This window comes from Phacochoerus africanus, chromosome 5, assembly GCF_016906955.1.
Source record: "Phacochoerus africanus isolate WHEZ1 chromosome 5, ROS_Pafr_v1, whole genome shotgun sequence".
NCBI lineage: Eukaryota > Metazoa > Chordata > Mammalia > Artiodactyla > Suidae > Phacochoerus > Phacochoerus africanus.
The window spans coordinates 69,661,761-69,678,002 of record NC_062548.1 but is presented as its reverse complement, the minus strand read 5'-3'; the positions used below and the strand labels follow the sequence as shown (position 1 = coordinate 69,678,002).

The following is a 16,242-nucleotide window of genomic DNA, read 5'->3' as shown; positions in this document are numbered from 1 at the left end:
AAGCCTGCAAAAGGAACAAATCTTGCTAACACTTTGGTCTCAGCCTTGTAGCCTCTGGAACTGTGAGACTATAAATACTCTATTTAAGCCACCCAGTTTATGGTACTTTGTTATAATAGCCCTAGCAAAACCATACAGTGAACATTGAGCAAATGAGTGAAATGAACCTACTTAGGTTTTACAAAGATCACCTGGATATTATGTCCTGTGAGGGAGGGAGAATAGAAGCAAGATGACTAGTTCGCAAGATCTTACATTAATGCTAGGAAGAAATCTTAAGGTTTCAGACTAGGGTTGGCGGTCAAAAGTGATCAGATTCTGGATCTATTTTGAAAGTGCGGCCAAAAAGATTTCTTGGTGCTTTGAATGTGGATTGTGGAGAAAGGAAGAATTTAAGGATAACTCTGAGGTTTCTGGCAACTGTACAACTAGAGATGGAGGTGGTCTGAACTGAGATATAGTGGCAGAGCTAGGACTGAAATTGATTTCTCAGTTTCTCCTGACTCCCAGAATAATACCTTTGCCCTTGGAACTAATAACAGGAAGATGTGCCAATATTCATATCATTCTTATAACATTTAGTCATATATATAAATAGTATTTCTGTTCTCTTCCATTTACCAGCATCCTTGGGAAAACCCATGCTCCTGAGTGTTTCTCATTTTCTTGATTATAATTATTCTGTGTTGGATAATTTTCTTAGTGAATCTCTATTTGGGAAAATGATCAGGAATGAAATCTACAAAAGAATAACAGATGACTTTGTGAAATAGCTGAAAGTCAATGACTTGTGTGGAGAGGAGCCCAGAGAAGCATGTGTACTTTTCAGGACAGGTAGTGGTAGACACAGCACTTGCTGTGGCAGCTATCTATACTGAACAAAGGAATCCTTTATAATTCAATGTCCAGGAGAACTGACCATCATTGCCCTATCTTGCCCAGATATTTTAAATTCCTTAAAAATTTCTGTCTTTTCTGGAATTATCTCAAATCCATAAAGATGTGATCCTGACCCATAAAATGAGGGGAAAAAAATCAAAGAAGTTACAGATGAAATTTACATCAGTTTTCCTTAAGATCAAAATCTACACATTTATAAGACATAGATGATACAGTTTTACTTACAGTGATCATTTTACATTCTTTCATGTGATAGATACTTGAAAATAAAAACTCAAGCTAAATCCACTAAATGACTTCTAAGAGGGCATTTGTACTTAAAAAAATAGAAAGCTATTTGTGAAACAGAACATGAGGAAAATCATTTCAAGGAAGAGATACAAAGATTAAATTTTCTAGATGGTTTCCATCATTATGCTAAAAGCATAAGGTCCAGTGTCTAAAGCAGAGGGATCTTCCACAGGAGGCAATGAGGTGGCAGTCACAACAAAATTGTGAGCAGAAAATTTATAAATCAGCTGACTTTTGGCCAGTGGTGCTGATGTCATGTTTGAATTCTCCGGTAGTGCTTTGAAGCTATTGAGGAACTTTTGAAACTAAGACACCACATTGAACATAAAAGACGTGATTAATAAGAGGAATTAACCCTCAGAGCCCATTTCAGCATCCTTTTAGAGTACCTCCCTGTATTGCAGTCTTAAAAGCTAAAGTACTATTTCCCAGATTCCCTTAGGGTTGTAGGTCTGACTGGGAATTTGGTTCTACAAATTATTGGCACTCATATGAAGTCAGAAGTGCACGAGAGCCTCTCTTGTGGCTCTTTGGCTGCTGCTCTCCAAAAGCAAAGTTTGGGAGGCACTGGGTGTTTTTGCACCAACAGGCTAGTCACTCATTTTGTGGGAGTAGAAGAGCAATTTTTAGCAGCATTGGTAATGTCAGTGAGAGCAGTAGCAGCCGCAATGGTTATGAGAGTATGTTCTTGAAATCTGTACTTCTGGTAGTTCTCTGATTCTCCCCCTTTCAGAGGCCTTAGGAAGGCACTTTGTTGAGATTGATTTGGAAGTGATTCTTGGAAGCCCATTCTAGATTTTTTTTTTTTTTTCCCTTTACTCATGTCCAGGATTTTGCAAATTTTTTTTTAACATGTAAATCACTTTCTACTTTAAAATACCGAGAAGCTTGAATGATGAAAATTTTGAAAAAATTCAGGGACTATAACTTTCTCCTTCCAATTTGAACAATAAAAAGCCTTGGACTGAGGCTTGGGCTTCAGAGAGTTAAATGGTGTTGAGCTCCAGAGTAGTGAGATTAACTGGTATCTTGCATCCTGATTGGATATCTGGCTTTTGTGTCAAGATAAATGCTTGCATATTTAAGTTATATATTGTTTACTCAAAACCTGAGTATTTCCTGATCTCATAAACTAAACAAGTAAAGCAAAAATGCTCTCTCTCAGGCCAAAAGTGGGCAAAAGAAGGGAGTTATTTTAAAAAAAGACCTCACTCTCTCTTCCCACTTCTCACCTTTAACAGAGCCATAAATTTGCTTTGCTATTCTGACCTTATTTTCTCCTAATAAGTGGTTACATTCATGCCTATAAAAAAGATGAAGAATGAAAAAAAGAGCCCACCTGTGTTCTTGTTTTCCTGAGGCAGTCAGTGTCAAATGAATGAATGAAATTAAGAAATCATAGGCTTCAGGGAAAGTGTCAACCCCAGATATGTCATTGGTTAAAATGGTAATCCCTCAAAAATATTTTTAAGTTAAATTTCCATCTATTTACATCCCATAATAAGACCTAGAATACTATAAAGAGTGTAATTCTGCTTAACAATTTTACTTTGCATTTTAATTAATATTTATCAACTAACTTATTTCCCTTGGCAGTTTAAATAAAAAAGAGTGGAGTTGAAAATGCTTAATTAATTTTTTATAATCAAGTACAAATAAAAACAGAACATTTGTGTGTATATGCTATATTCTTTCCAAACACTAACAATTTATACTTTTTAAATAAATATTTACTACTTATTTTATAAAATCTATAATAAAAATGTCTTTAGAATATAATTTTTGAGATTAAATATTTCAGGTCACAAAACATAATTCTAATAAAGCTATAAACAGAACATTTTTATTTAATGCAAAAATGAACAGAATTAAATTTTTTCAATAATCTAAGAATTATTTTAGTGAAATAGATCTTTCAATTATTTTTGAAAATAAAAATCTATACATGTATTAAACAATCAATCACTAAGTCTAACTGAAACCCATAAGGACAGAAATTGACATGCTTCTGGGGTTTTTTTAAATTTTTAAAAAATTTTATTGGAGCATATTTGAGTTAACAGTGTTGTCTCAGTTCCAGGTGTACAGCAAGGTGAATCAGTTATACATATACATATATCCATTCCTTTTCACATTCTTTTCCCATATAGTTTATTACACAGTATTGAGTAGATTTATTTGCGATATATTTCAGGAAGTGGGGTTGAAAACAGAAATAAAAGTGAAAAATCATCCTTTTTCACAATATAGCCTGAGAAACATCTGTTTCTTTGTACCTTGTTTAGACTCTAAAAGAGTTAAGTAAAAAAGGCAAATGAGATGGCAACTCAACAAAGCTGTACCAGATGAATACTTACTAAGATCAACCAGGATTGGACTAGGCACAAGGTTAGAATACACCATTTTAACCTGAAACTATTCGTCTGATTAAGGGAATTGTTGACATAATTTTTATAAAGAATATGGAAAAATAAAAACTAAAACAATTAGAGGAAGTATCATCATTTTGAGGATTTTTTTGTATTTATCACAAAATAATACACTACAGAATCCAAAAGAAAATGTTAGGAGTTTGTCATACTATTAAAAATGTAGGAGTATTTGGTTTTCATGAAAGAGAAATAGAAACTCTTAATGGAGGAATTCAAAAATTATATGTAATGTTAAGTAACTGTTAAGGCAGAACACTGCAAAATACATATGCTAATTCAATAGCTTTCTAATAGAGAAATGTTTAAAAGCAAGGAAAAAGGGATCCTAGCTACAGTGTTAATAAACTTTTAAATATCTAAAACAATGTTGTAATACATCCCATTTATTTTTTACAATAAAAGACTCTAATATAATGGAGAATATATCCTGGAATCCTACTATTAAGGATAAATAGATAAGCACAAGGATTTTTCCCAGGTAAGATGAATTTGTATGCTAGTAGCATTTAGAATTTTAATCAGATATTGTAAGATGAATATTTTACTATAAAATGGCAGGTTAGCTTTAAATTTAGAATTTAAAGAGAATAGATCACCAATGTGGTAATAAAAACAAAATAACCCTTGATGATCATGCCAAGAAGTAGGCATCAAGAGAAAATTTCCATCTAAAAACAGTCACATTATCAGTATTTTACTATGCTCTTGTCAGTATAAGTACTTTAGAGGCTTTATCTCATTTTATTTCAGACCTTGAAGTCTGTATTTTTATTTTCTTTGATTTACAGATTAAGGGTACGAAAAGTGTGAAGAGAAATCCATTGTCTGAGTGGTAGAATATTAAGTCCTAATGAGAGAACATAAACAAATTTATCTGTTATGGTTCCAGCTATGGGATAATTATGGAGGAATTGATGAAAAAGATTGTTTTTAATTACAGAAGTGTGAGCAGATTAGAAGAAACCAACCCAGGATAAGGAAGTACCTTGGTCTAGTCTAGCACTATGGAAAGTCTTTGCAACTCATTCCTTGCCTTTAAAGGACAAAAGGAGAAGTATTTACCAGAACCCTGAGAAAGAAGATGTAGGAGGAATGTTGGTTATGGGTAAAGGCACACAGTCACCTCTTGGTGAACTGGAAGAGAGAAAGCCAGAGGAATAATTATCCCCATCTTTATTTTGCTCCCATAGTCTGAACTTTGGCTCATGACTCCCTTTGCCCAAGTCCAAGCGAAGAATAAATGAACATTTTGATCCAGATCATAAAGATCAGATTCTTGAGCATAGAAAAGAGTGGAGAAGAACATGCAGTGAATATGGAGTGGAGAGGAGTGAATTTGGAGAAGAAAATAGAAAACATCCATCACAACATTTTGCATATTATACACCCAGGCAAAAATCTCCAGATAGAAAAGAAGATTCACTAAATGAAAATAAAAATTAAGAATAAATGTCTTTAAAAATGGTATAAACAACAGAAACCATCTGAAAATCAATGGGAAAGGATGTATAACTGGAATATGTTTGAATGGAGAGTTTGATATTAATCTATGTATTTCTATTTTGTTTGGATGTTATAACAAAAGGGCATATTTATATTTTAACTTTGCATTTCAAACTAACCACAAAACTTCACTAATATGCATCACTCTCTCAATCACAGGTCTGAGGACCTGGCCCTCACTGTGACACCACAAGACTGAGAGGCAGCAGAATGAGTTTACCAGATACACTGGCAGAAGCCAAGCCAGACTGAGAATTAGGACGGCAGATTTCCAAACCTAGTAGGAAATAATAGTAGAAATCATAGTGAGAGTACCAGTCAAGATACAGACATGGCACATTGATAGTGGAATAACAACAAAGACTGAGAGAAATCCCAAATGAAGGAGGATTTGGAGGGAGGAGATTCCTAGGAAATTTTGCTGTACCGAATACCTAGTATAAGCTACTCACCTTTACGCACAAGCACTTTCATTATTAAATGTTTGGGGTACATGGACTGTGTTCACATTAGTTGTACTTAGGCCACTAAATTGCTTTCTTTACACCTTGGTTACGTCTGCCTAGGAGATTCAAATGTGTAAATGTAAGAAGCATATAATTCAAATCAATCTGGGGCCATTTTTCCCCCCTGGAATAAATTCTAATTTGGTTCCCATTCTGCCCATAACTGTGCTGGATACATAGTAAGCATTTAACAAATATTTTTGAGTGAATAATAAATAGTACAAATAGGTTCAGGGTTAAGAGAAGATGCTAGAGTACTGAAGTGACTCAAATTACATTCTGTACAATCTCAGGAATTCCTAAAATGAGTCCTAGACCTTGATCTGAAGGGCAGACAACATATTTGAAACTCATACTGTGACGTTCTATCCAATTACTATGAAGGCTCATATATCAGATTTTTTATAAGGTTCCTAAGGAAGTTATTTATATTGCTATGTCTTTTGCTTCTTATCTTCTTTTTAATAATAATAAAAAAAAACCTAAAAATATTCAAGACTAAAGGGGTAATGGTACACAGATGAGAGAAAAGTCTTTCCTCCTGACTCTCATAATTAGATGCTAGTGAATGCCAAATCCTCTCCATGGCTGGAGGCCCTTAAGTTTCACGCGTTGTTGAGCTAGGTGAGGCGGTGCATTATTAAACTTCATCTTTGCCAGTCACCTGCAACAGTACCTTGTAGGCAGTCCAAGGGTGAGCTGTGAGAGCTCGTCTCCCTCTACCCAGGTTGAAATCCTTATTGCCGTTCCCCTGAACATAAAGGAGATGTCTCTGTTGTGGTATCTTAATAGATTCTGTAGTTCTCAGACATTTTGGTAACAGTTTGATATAATTATTGTGTCTCATAAAAAATAAATTTTATACTGTAATACTCCAGCCTGCTGTGCTGCTTCACTTCAAAATAACTTATGGCTACTAGATTCCTCTGAACAATATTGGTCCACAGCAGTAATAAAGTTGTCATCAAGAGGTGATGATAGACCACTTTGCATTGTTACAACTGCCTTTTTGTATTATAACTGTTTGCAACTTTATGAGGTCTTCATAAATGTGATCAATTGCAATAATAAAGTTGTGAGGCATTTGTGGCAGCTTATTTTTCTCTTCCTCAAAACAGGAGCTTCCTTGCTTGTTGGTCTAACGTCTGTGCTTGTGTTGTTGACTGCCACAAAGCTCTGGGCTATGAAAGGAATGACTAAATTACCTCCTGGAGTTGCTCCCCATGGCTTCCAGGCACTTCCAGTAATTTATTCACGTCACTGGAAACCTATCAAGTTCAAGCAATAGAGGGATAACTTTTGTGCCCTATGTAAACTAGGAGGGGCAAGTCAAGCACTCCATAAAGTGTTGTTTTTCCTTTTTTTCAGCCTATATTAGGAAGTTGTGTATCATATTTAGTTATGCCAGGCATTGACAAATTAGCATTGGCTTTCATTATAAGAGAAACATATGACAATAAGCCCATTTTACTTAAAAATAATAGAAAAATACATATTAGAAAAAAATGGTAAAGTCATTAAAATAGATGCTTCCAGGAAAAGGTATTGCTCTACAACTACAGGGAGAAAGGTAGTCCAATTATTTTTTAATAAATAATTCTTATGATAGTTGAAGTGTTGCATATAATAAATAAAATGAAAATATTCCTACTGTATTTTCACAGTACCTGTATCTTATTCCCTAAGCATGACAGCCATTGTTCAATAAAAGCCCCAAAACAGCAACACCCCTTTTTGTGCCGAGATTTTTTTTTAAAGAAAAAAAAATTTTCCGTTCCCTAAAAAAAAAAAAAAAAAAAGGCAGTTTCCTTATTCCCTACTCCTGAAGTACTTTATCAGAAACCCAGTAGAAACGGGAGTTATATTTGTACCATTATTTATACTTATTCATTCATAAATAATTTAAAAATAATTAAACATTCATTTGAATAGCATCTGAAGTTAAAATTTCAATTTATAATTTAAATTTAAAAGTTAACTTTTTTTCTTCTTAGAACTGCACCCACAGCATATGGAGATTCCCAGGTTAGGGGTCAGATCAAAGCTGCGGGCCTACAGTCACAGCCAGAGCCATGCCAGATCCAAGCAATGTCTGTGACCTACACTGTAGCTCACAGCAACACTGGATCCTTAATCTAGTGAGCAGGGCCAGGGATTGTACCCACAACCTGATGGACACTAGTCAGCTTCCTTACTGCTGAGCCACAATGGGAACTCCAAAAGTTAATATATTTTTGAAGTCATGTCTTTCAGGTTTTTAGACAGAATGTTCTATATAGTGTACTTAATTTATTCTGTAAATTATTGCATGCAGTACTCTGAAATTTAATCGACTAGACTGTAAATAGGAAAAGGGTCAATGTACACATCTTGTTGATGGATTTTTATTGATCAAGAAAATTAAATATCTGTATTAAAAAAACATTTTGTTCCTATAGCATATAGTGTAGAAATAAATTTAAGAAAATTAAATATTATGCTTTCAACAATACACCTATTTTATGCATCCTGACTTACCAGATGATTTTGACAGGAAATAAAAAAATTACTGAACAATTTATACCTTCAACATTTTTTGATTTATTTTATTTTCATGAATTCTCTAATTGCTTAGTCTAAGGATGATTTAAAAACCTCCTTTTTTTAATTAGACATATTCAAATGTCTCTAAGTTGTCTCTGGATTACTAGGCTATGACTTCTCAGGAAGCTCTCTGACTCTTGTGGCACATTTGACACCACATGATTGTAATATTAGGCAAGAAATTGGAATATCCTAATATTGATTTTACACGCAAGTATGAACTGGGCCAGGGATCAGATCCAAGCCACAGTTGCCATCTATGCCACAGCTTTGGCAACACCAGATTCTGAACCCACTGTGCCCAGGCGGGGCAGAATCTGCATCTCAGTGCTCCATACTCTCCCTGATCCCATTGCACCACAGGGAGAATTCCTGAGCTCTATGATTTCTGGCAGGTCTCTTGTGGAATGTAAACAGACATCTAAGGAACAGTAGTATTGACATATAATACAGCAGTCCTCAGTGATAAGGAACTGTAGGTTCTAGAGTAAAGCCCTAGGTTCAAATCTTAACTCTACTCCTTGCCCAAGAAGTAGATTAGGGCACATATTAAGGACAAGTTTTCTGATAATACCAGTTAATTAAAAAGGGAAGGAGCACTTTGAGAAGCAATAAGATTTCATCACCGAATGTGAGTAATAACATCTGAGTAATTGTGCATAGGAGATGTTGAAGCAAGAATAAAGCATCATCACATGATGGGAGCTGGTTCCCTGTTTCATCGAGGTTGTTTGATTCTTAGAGACAAAGATGCCCCCTACTTATCTTCCCTTAGTCATGTCTCTTTCCTCCCCTTTTCATCTCATCCTGACCTGCTATTATTAAATTATTAAATTATTTTAAATAGATAGTAACTTAAAAGGTGGAGGGCAAGTGTGGGATAGTGAAAAATTACTGCATTTTACAGCATTTTTATGAAATATAGACTTTCACCATCACTGTCAAAAGAGAACTTAGCAATACTTAATTCCTGCTTTAATTATCTCTATAGATTATGTTCCTCCACAAGTTCTACAAGTTCAAGGATGCAGATAATTTGGAGACTATCCAGGAAGAAGCAGTGAAAATGATTAAGATGCTGGGAAATTGGCTCTGCTTTTAAAAGAGAACGAATCAGATTGTCTGAGTGACAGCAATATGTGTTTTCAAGTAAAATTTAAAGGTATCCATAAGATATGTCATTAGCTTTTCCCTAATATCCCATGAGGACAAAGAAAATGGTATTAAATTGACTTAAAATTGTGAGTATACACTGAATTTAGCATCAATTCCATCTGTACTGGGCATAAGTCGGGAAGGTCTTGTCATTAGATATTTGCTTGTGGATACCAAAAAAAAAAAAAAATTCTGAAAGTTTGCTTGAAATGTATTGGCATTTGAAGAATGAGGAGATTAACATATTATCATACTGCTAGAACCTGACAAATCATTAGGGGTTAATTATCAAATTGGCTTTTAGTCACCGGTCATTCAAAGGTCATATAACAACTGGGATAAATCATGTTGTGTGCCTTCCTTCTCGTGTTTTCATTACAGCTTTCCTCTAATTTCAATTTACTAAATAAATTACATTAGAAAATCCAGAACAATGAAAACAAAGAAAACTTCCAAGCCAGCCCTGTTTTTATTTTCTTTATAAATGTCAGTGTTCATACTTTAATACTTATAATTGTGGTCATAATTTTTCATTTGCATTAACCATGTTTTTAAAGCCTATCATTCATTCATTTAATTAACAAATATCTATTAGGCAATTACTGTGCTGCATCGTCTTCTACGTACTGAACACAAAACCGTGAATAAACCTGTTCTTTTCCAACCTGCATTTTGGTCGGGAATATACACAGTGAGCAAGACAGATAAACCAGACTACATAATACCTTAGTTTTAAATGAAGAAGCGAAAAAAAAAAAAAAATAAGGGAAGAGTGACATAAAAGCAAGAATTAAAATTGTGCAAAGGTTGGCCAGGAAATAAGCTAAATTTTTATGTAAAACAAACTTCTGAGGGAGTTCCCGTTGTGGCTCAGAGGTAACGAATCTAGGACGCAGGTTTGATCCTGTGGCCTCGCTCAGTGGGTTAAGGATCCAGTGTTGCTGTGAGCTGTGGTGTAGGTCACAGACGAGGCTCACATCTGGTGTTGTTGTGGCTGTGGTGCAGGCCGACAGATGTAGCTCTGAATCAACCCCTAGCCTGGGAAGCCTCCATATGCCACCAGACCAGCCCTAAAAGGACAAAAGAAAAAAAAAACAAAAAAAAAACACAATAAACTTTTGAATCATGATCTTGTGAAATTAAATAAGGTAGTTTCATAAATAATACCTAAATATATTTTTATTCGATATAGTTACATATTACATATTCGTTCATTTTCTTTACAATTATTTGCCAAATTGAGCACTGTGATTTATTTTACCACACTGATATATTTAGAATTTGATACTGATGTAATAAAAACACAAAAAAGAAATCAACAAACTGTATCTTAACCCAGGTGATGATAAAATGAGTAAATACATATATTAAAATCTTTGAGCTGTACATCTAGGAAGTATCACTTTTTTTTTTGTCTTTTTGCCTTTTCTAGGGCTGCTTCTGTGGCATATGGAGGTTCCCAGGCTAGGGGTCGAATCGGAGCCGTAGCCACCGGCCTACACCAGGGCCACAGCAACGCGGGATCCGAGCCGCGTCTGCAAACCTCACAGCTCACGGCAACGCAACGCGGGTCCTTAACCCACTGAGCAAGGCCAGGGATCGAACCGCAACCCCATGGTTCATAGTCGGATTTGTTAACCACTGCTCCGCAACAGGAACTCAGGAAGTATCACTTTAAGTTATGCATATTACACCTCAATTTAAAAGTAATAGCAACAATAATAATAGTACAATTACTATTATGTCTCCATTACTATCCTCACTATTACCATTCTACAGGACCACTGTCATCTAAAGTTTCACTTTGAAAATCTTTTGTTTCTAAGGCATGTATGAGAGACTTTACATTCATTATTTTATTTAATAGTTATCAAAAATCTTTGAAATTAGCATTTTATTCTAGGTTGACAAAGGACTATATATGTGAAATGGCTTGCCCTAAGTAACAAATACTGTGCACTCCTGGGATTTAATAATGAAAAATAATACAAGATGACTTTTCACAGATCTTAACTGTTGTGAGACAAGATATTAAAGATTTTATTAATACCTGTTTTTTAAATTAGCTAGTATATTTCTTCTATAATTAGGATACATTTCCATGTGTTTTCCCCTCATCCCTGGGGTAAGAAGAAATAAACTACCTGAGACAGTGATTCTCAAGTATTTTCCTCTGATGACACTTTCATACTCTTAACCTTATTGCAGACTCCAAGGAGCTTTTGTCCGTATGTTATATATATTGATATTTATCACATTAAGAATTAAAACTGAGATGGTAAAAAATACTTAGAAATTCTTTTTAAAATAACACTGTAATCATTGTATGATAACAAAAATAACCTATTTTAGTTAAAATGCTTGTATTTTTCCAAAGCAATAATCATGAAAAGTGTGACAGCATTTCGCATTTTGTAAACTTCTTTGATGTAAGATTCTGGGTCCTCATAACTGCTGCTGCATTCACTGTGTCAATATCTTACACCATGCAGTTTCTGTATAACTCCCTGCACACACATAAAAGAAGGAGTGAAAAAAGATATCTTACTATTATTAAGAAAGTAGTTTTGACCTCACAGGCCTCCTGAAATGGCACCATGCTGTAAGAATTGCTGTCCTAAGGAAAACCGTGTGACACAGCATTTGAAAAGAGAAAAGAAAGACAGTAATAATATAACAATGGAGTTGAAAGGGAATTCATGTGCTGTTTAGAAAGGAAAGGGATAGTAGTGTTAATCAAAATCTGCTGACTGGATCATTATAGGAAATCTGTTACTAATCACTTATGTCACTTAAGCTGGGTCAAATAAAGTCTCCTGGGACTTTTAATTTAAAATGAGGGCTTTAAACCATGTCCTCCAGCTCCCCCTTCAACATGAATATTCTATCATTTTGCAAAATCAAGATATTCTTAGGGTTTCTTCCCACTGCCATCATGAAAGTTTTGCATAGAAGTGAAGGATAAATAAAGGAACAAGAATGTGTTCTGGGGTATAATTGTCCTGCTCACACTTGAAATATTGTTCTTATCTGAGACAGCTTCTAAGATGAGAAGTGTTCCTTGAGGAGCAGAGATATTTAACAGGGGTGGTGAAGGAATTGGGAATTAATTTCTGCTTCCCAGAACAGTAGAGTTTAAGCCACTTAACAACCAGAAGTAGTTATCAAGCCCTTTAACCTGGAGGGATGCTTATGTGACAGAGAACTCTCTGGCAGGTACAGTGGAAGAATGGTGCTTGGAATCAACCTGAGTATAATTTGAGGACTCTGTGGCCATGGTCTTTCTCTCTCTCTCTTTTTTTTTTTTTTGTCTTTTTGCTATTTCTTGGGCTGCTCCCATGGCATATGGAGGTTCCCAGGCTAGGGGTCGAATAGGAGCTGTAGCCACTGGTCTATGCCAGAGCCACAGCAACGCAGGACCCAAGCCTCATCTGCAACCCACACCACAGCTCACGGCAATGCCGGATCCTTAACCCACTGAGCAAGGCCAGGGATCGAACCCACAACCTCATGGTTCCCAGTCAGATTCGATAACCACTGAGCCACGACGGGAACTCCGGCCATGGTCTCTTTTGATACATGTATAAACACAGCTTGCACTTGGTAATAAAATGTACTTTATACAATTACCAGTTTACCTGAAAATTTAATTTCTTTTAGACATGTTTATACATTCAGGTGTTCTGCTCAGTCCCCCTCTCTCATTTTGGTCTCTATTCAATCAATCCAAGTTGGTGCATTTGAAAATTGTGTGTCATTATAAGTGTACTTCTAATATCCATCTATAAAATAAGGAGAGTATTCCAATGATAGTGATGATTTTGTGGTTTTTTTTTTAATCCATGAGAATGTTCTCTTCTAATTTGTCTTATAAAGTATCAAGGACATTTAGCTGGTTTGTCAAATCACAATTTTTTCCCCAAAAAAAGTTTTAAACAATTTGGTAATGATACCACTTATTATGTATTATATAATCAAGTATAATCCTTCATCTTAGTTGTCTTAAAAAATATGACAATGCAATTAATATTATTTATTCTAAAACATCTGTCAGTTGTTTTTGCTATAAAAATAATATAACTTTACTAAAAGTAATTAAATATGTGTAATCCTATTAATAAACATAAAAAGCACACAATAGGAAACAATGGAAGTACAGGAAACAAAGACAGCAAGAAGATAAACATAAAATGGCTGGTGCTAAATGTATAGACTGATACCAATAGTGTTAGCAGCTTATTCTGGTAATCATTTTTGAATGAAGTCAAATCATTACACTGTATAACTTAAACTTACGTAATGATGTATACCAATTATATCTCAATAAAACTGGAATGGGTTAACAATGAGATTCTGCTGTGTAGCACTGGGAACTATGTCTAGTCACTTATGATGGAGCATGATAATGTGAGAAAAAAGAATGCATACATATATGTGTAACTGGGTCACCATGCTGTATAGTAGGAAAAAAATAATTTATTGGGGACATAAAAATAAATAAAAAATAAATAAGACTGGAAGAAAACCAAACAGAAAACCTTGGCGTATTTTTCCCACATTTTCAACTTTGTTTTATGGCCCTGGAAGAGTCAAGTTTTCTTCTGTGTTTCAAAAATTTCCACAAATTTCAGAGTTCCTTTTGTGGCTCAGCAGTAATGAACCAGACTAATATCCATGAGGATGCAGTTTCAATCCCTGGCCTTGCTCAGTGGGTTAAGTATTTGATATTGCCATGAGCTGTTGTGTAGGTCACAGCTGCAGCTCTTATTCGACCCCTACTCTGGGAACTTCCATAGGCTGCACATGCAGCCCTAAAAAGCACACACACACACACACACACACACACACAAATCCAGAAATTTCTTTCTAAATGTATTTGTAATTTCCCCCGCCTCTGATTTGATTTTGTGTGAATTTTTTTTTTCTGGCTATTGTGAATAAGAAATTTCCTTCATAATTTGTAACTGATTATCATTGACATAAGACAATTATTTTGACAACGTTATTTTTAATTAGTTATGCTAGGGACTTGTCAATTCTAATTTTTCAAGTCTGTTTTAGTGGTTCAAGTTAAGCAATGATATAACCAACAAATGAGAAGTATTTGCCTAAATATTGTTACTTTTGTTGTTTTGAATGGCTTATTTTTCTCCCCGGCACTTCCAAAACTGTATTAAATAAAAAGGGATTTATAGCAAATATTTGAATAGAGGTTAATTTTATTTGTTTCTCTTAAATTTATTTTCTCAAATTTAAAGGAATGTAGACTGTCAAACCATATAGAAAGTAATCAATAAATTCCCACTTCTTCCATTATCCAATCATTGCCATCTCTTTCATAAATAATCCTTATTAACTTTTTTTGGCTTTCATAATATTTTCAGGGGTTATCTTTTTTTTTTTTTTTTACTTTCTCAAGAAAAAAAAAATCTGTCCAAATTTAGTTTACTCTGATTGCTTTCTATTTCTCCATGAATGCTCCAGAGGCAGCCAAATGTAATATTACCAGCAGGAGCCCTAAAGTCAGGCCACAGATTTGAGTAATTTTCTCAATACCCCATTCAGAAATGGTATTTCATCTGTAGTATTCCTCCCGCCCTAGTTGTGTAGAGAGTTCGATGAACTATATGCATCTTAAATATGAAAGATTAACTGAATTAAAACACACAAAATGCTTAGAAGAGCACCTTCCACAGAATAAGCACTCTCAGAGCTAGCGTGTTTATCAATCCTCACAAATATTGTTGAAGTTCTATTTAATAATCTAGATCTTGATCTGATTCTCAATTAATTACTTCTAAACATATTTAAGTATCCTCTTTCTATTGCCAAATATGTGGCATCATAGACTGTCTTTCCATACCCTGAACCATTTTTTTTTCCCTACAAATAGAATGTGTATACTCACTAGAGGAGTTATGCAAGATAACCCATTGAAGTTTCAAAAGACAGTATTAAAGTTTATATTTACTTTATGGTTAAAAATTTGGAAAGAAATTGAGACATTAAATTTCATGTGCGATTTGGCACCACTACCCACACTTTTTCTGAGCATGAGGAGGACTCCAGTCAGGCATGGAATGCAAAGACAAAGAGCTTCTCAGTGGAAGTTTTTTGTCATCAAGGGTGTTAATAATGAGACTCATGGAGGAGAATGTATATCTGGCCAAATGAATTTACAGATTTTGTAAGCTTTTTATTTTTAAGACCATACCTCACCAAACTGAGAGGTGACTTTCAAAGTTTCTTTCAAAGAACCCCTCCCACCCCAAGAGAAAGTGCAAACACAGTCCCCCCCCCTCCCCCAAGTACTGCAGTCAAGTTTCCCACATTTGGGAAAATTACAGAGGTCAGCCCTTCTGGAGAGAAACAGAGGAGACTCTTCAAGGCAAAACCACCTTCATGAAGATGGTATCTTCTCTGCCAAATGAATATCAGAGAAAATATTAATCCTACAATAGGAGAAAATGAAGGGAAAAGAACAAATGTGACATTTCTATTTCCAACATGAATTCTACCTCAGCCTCATTATTTGGGAAGAATAATGGGAATACAATTATTCTGAAATCTGAATCAGCCAGTGAAGTTTCTTCTGGTGAAATATTACTGTGGTTTTTAAACTTCTTAAAAGTGCAAAAATGCAATACTTTTCCCCTGCTTTGTCAGAAAAGTTTCTTGATACCATTACAGAAGTTTACCAAACAGATTTTAATATAAAACTTTGCATTATAGGTAGAGAAGAATACAAAATAAATAACCTAATTTATTAAGTAGTGTCACTGAAGTTCTATTTTCACTTAGGTCTATATCCCTTTGTGAACTATCATTTTCAGTAATATTCAGTTAGCAAAGCTATATAGAAAATTAATTCA

The 16,242-nt window shown here is 34.7% G+C and overlaps 1 non-coding gene across 1 annotated transcript; it reads right to left on the bottom strand.

The window, feature by feature from the left end:
• Nucleotides 1-15,639: 15,639 nt before the first annotated feature.
• On the bottom strand, nucleotides 15,640-15,805 carry LOC125128544 (U1 spliceosomal RNA). Its single transcript, XR_007135251.1, has one exon. It is a non-coding gene; the product is annotated as a U1 spliceosomal RNA (small nuclear RNA).
• Between the last annotated feature and the right edge of the window lie 437 nt (nucleotides 15,806-16,242).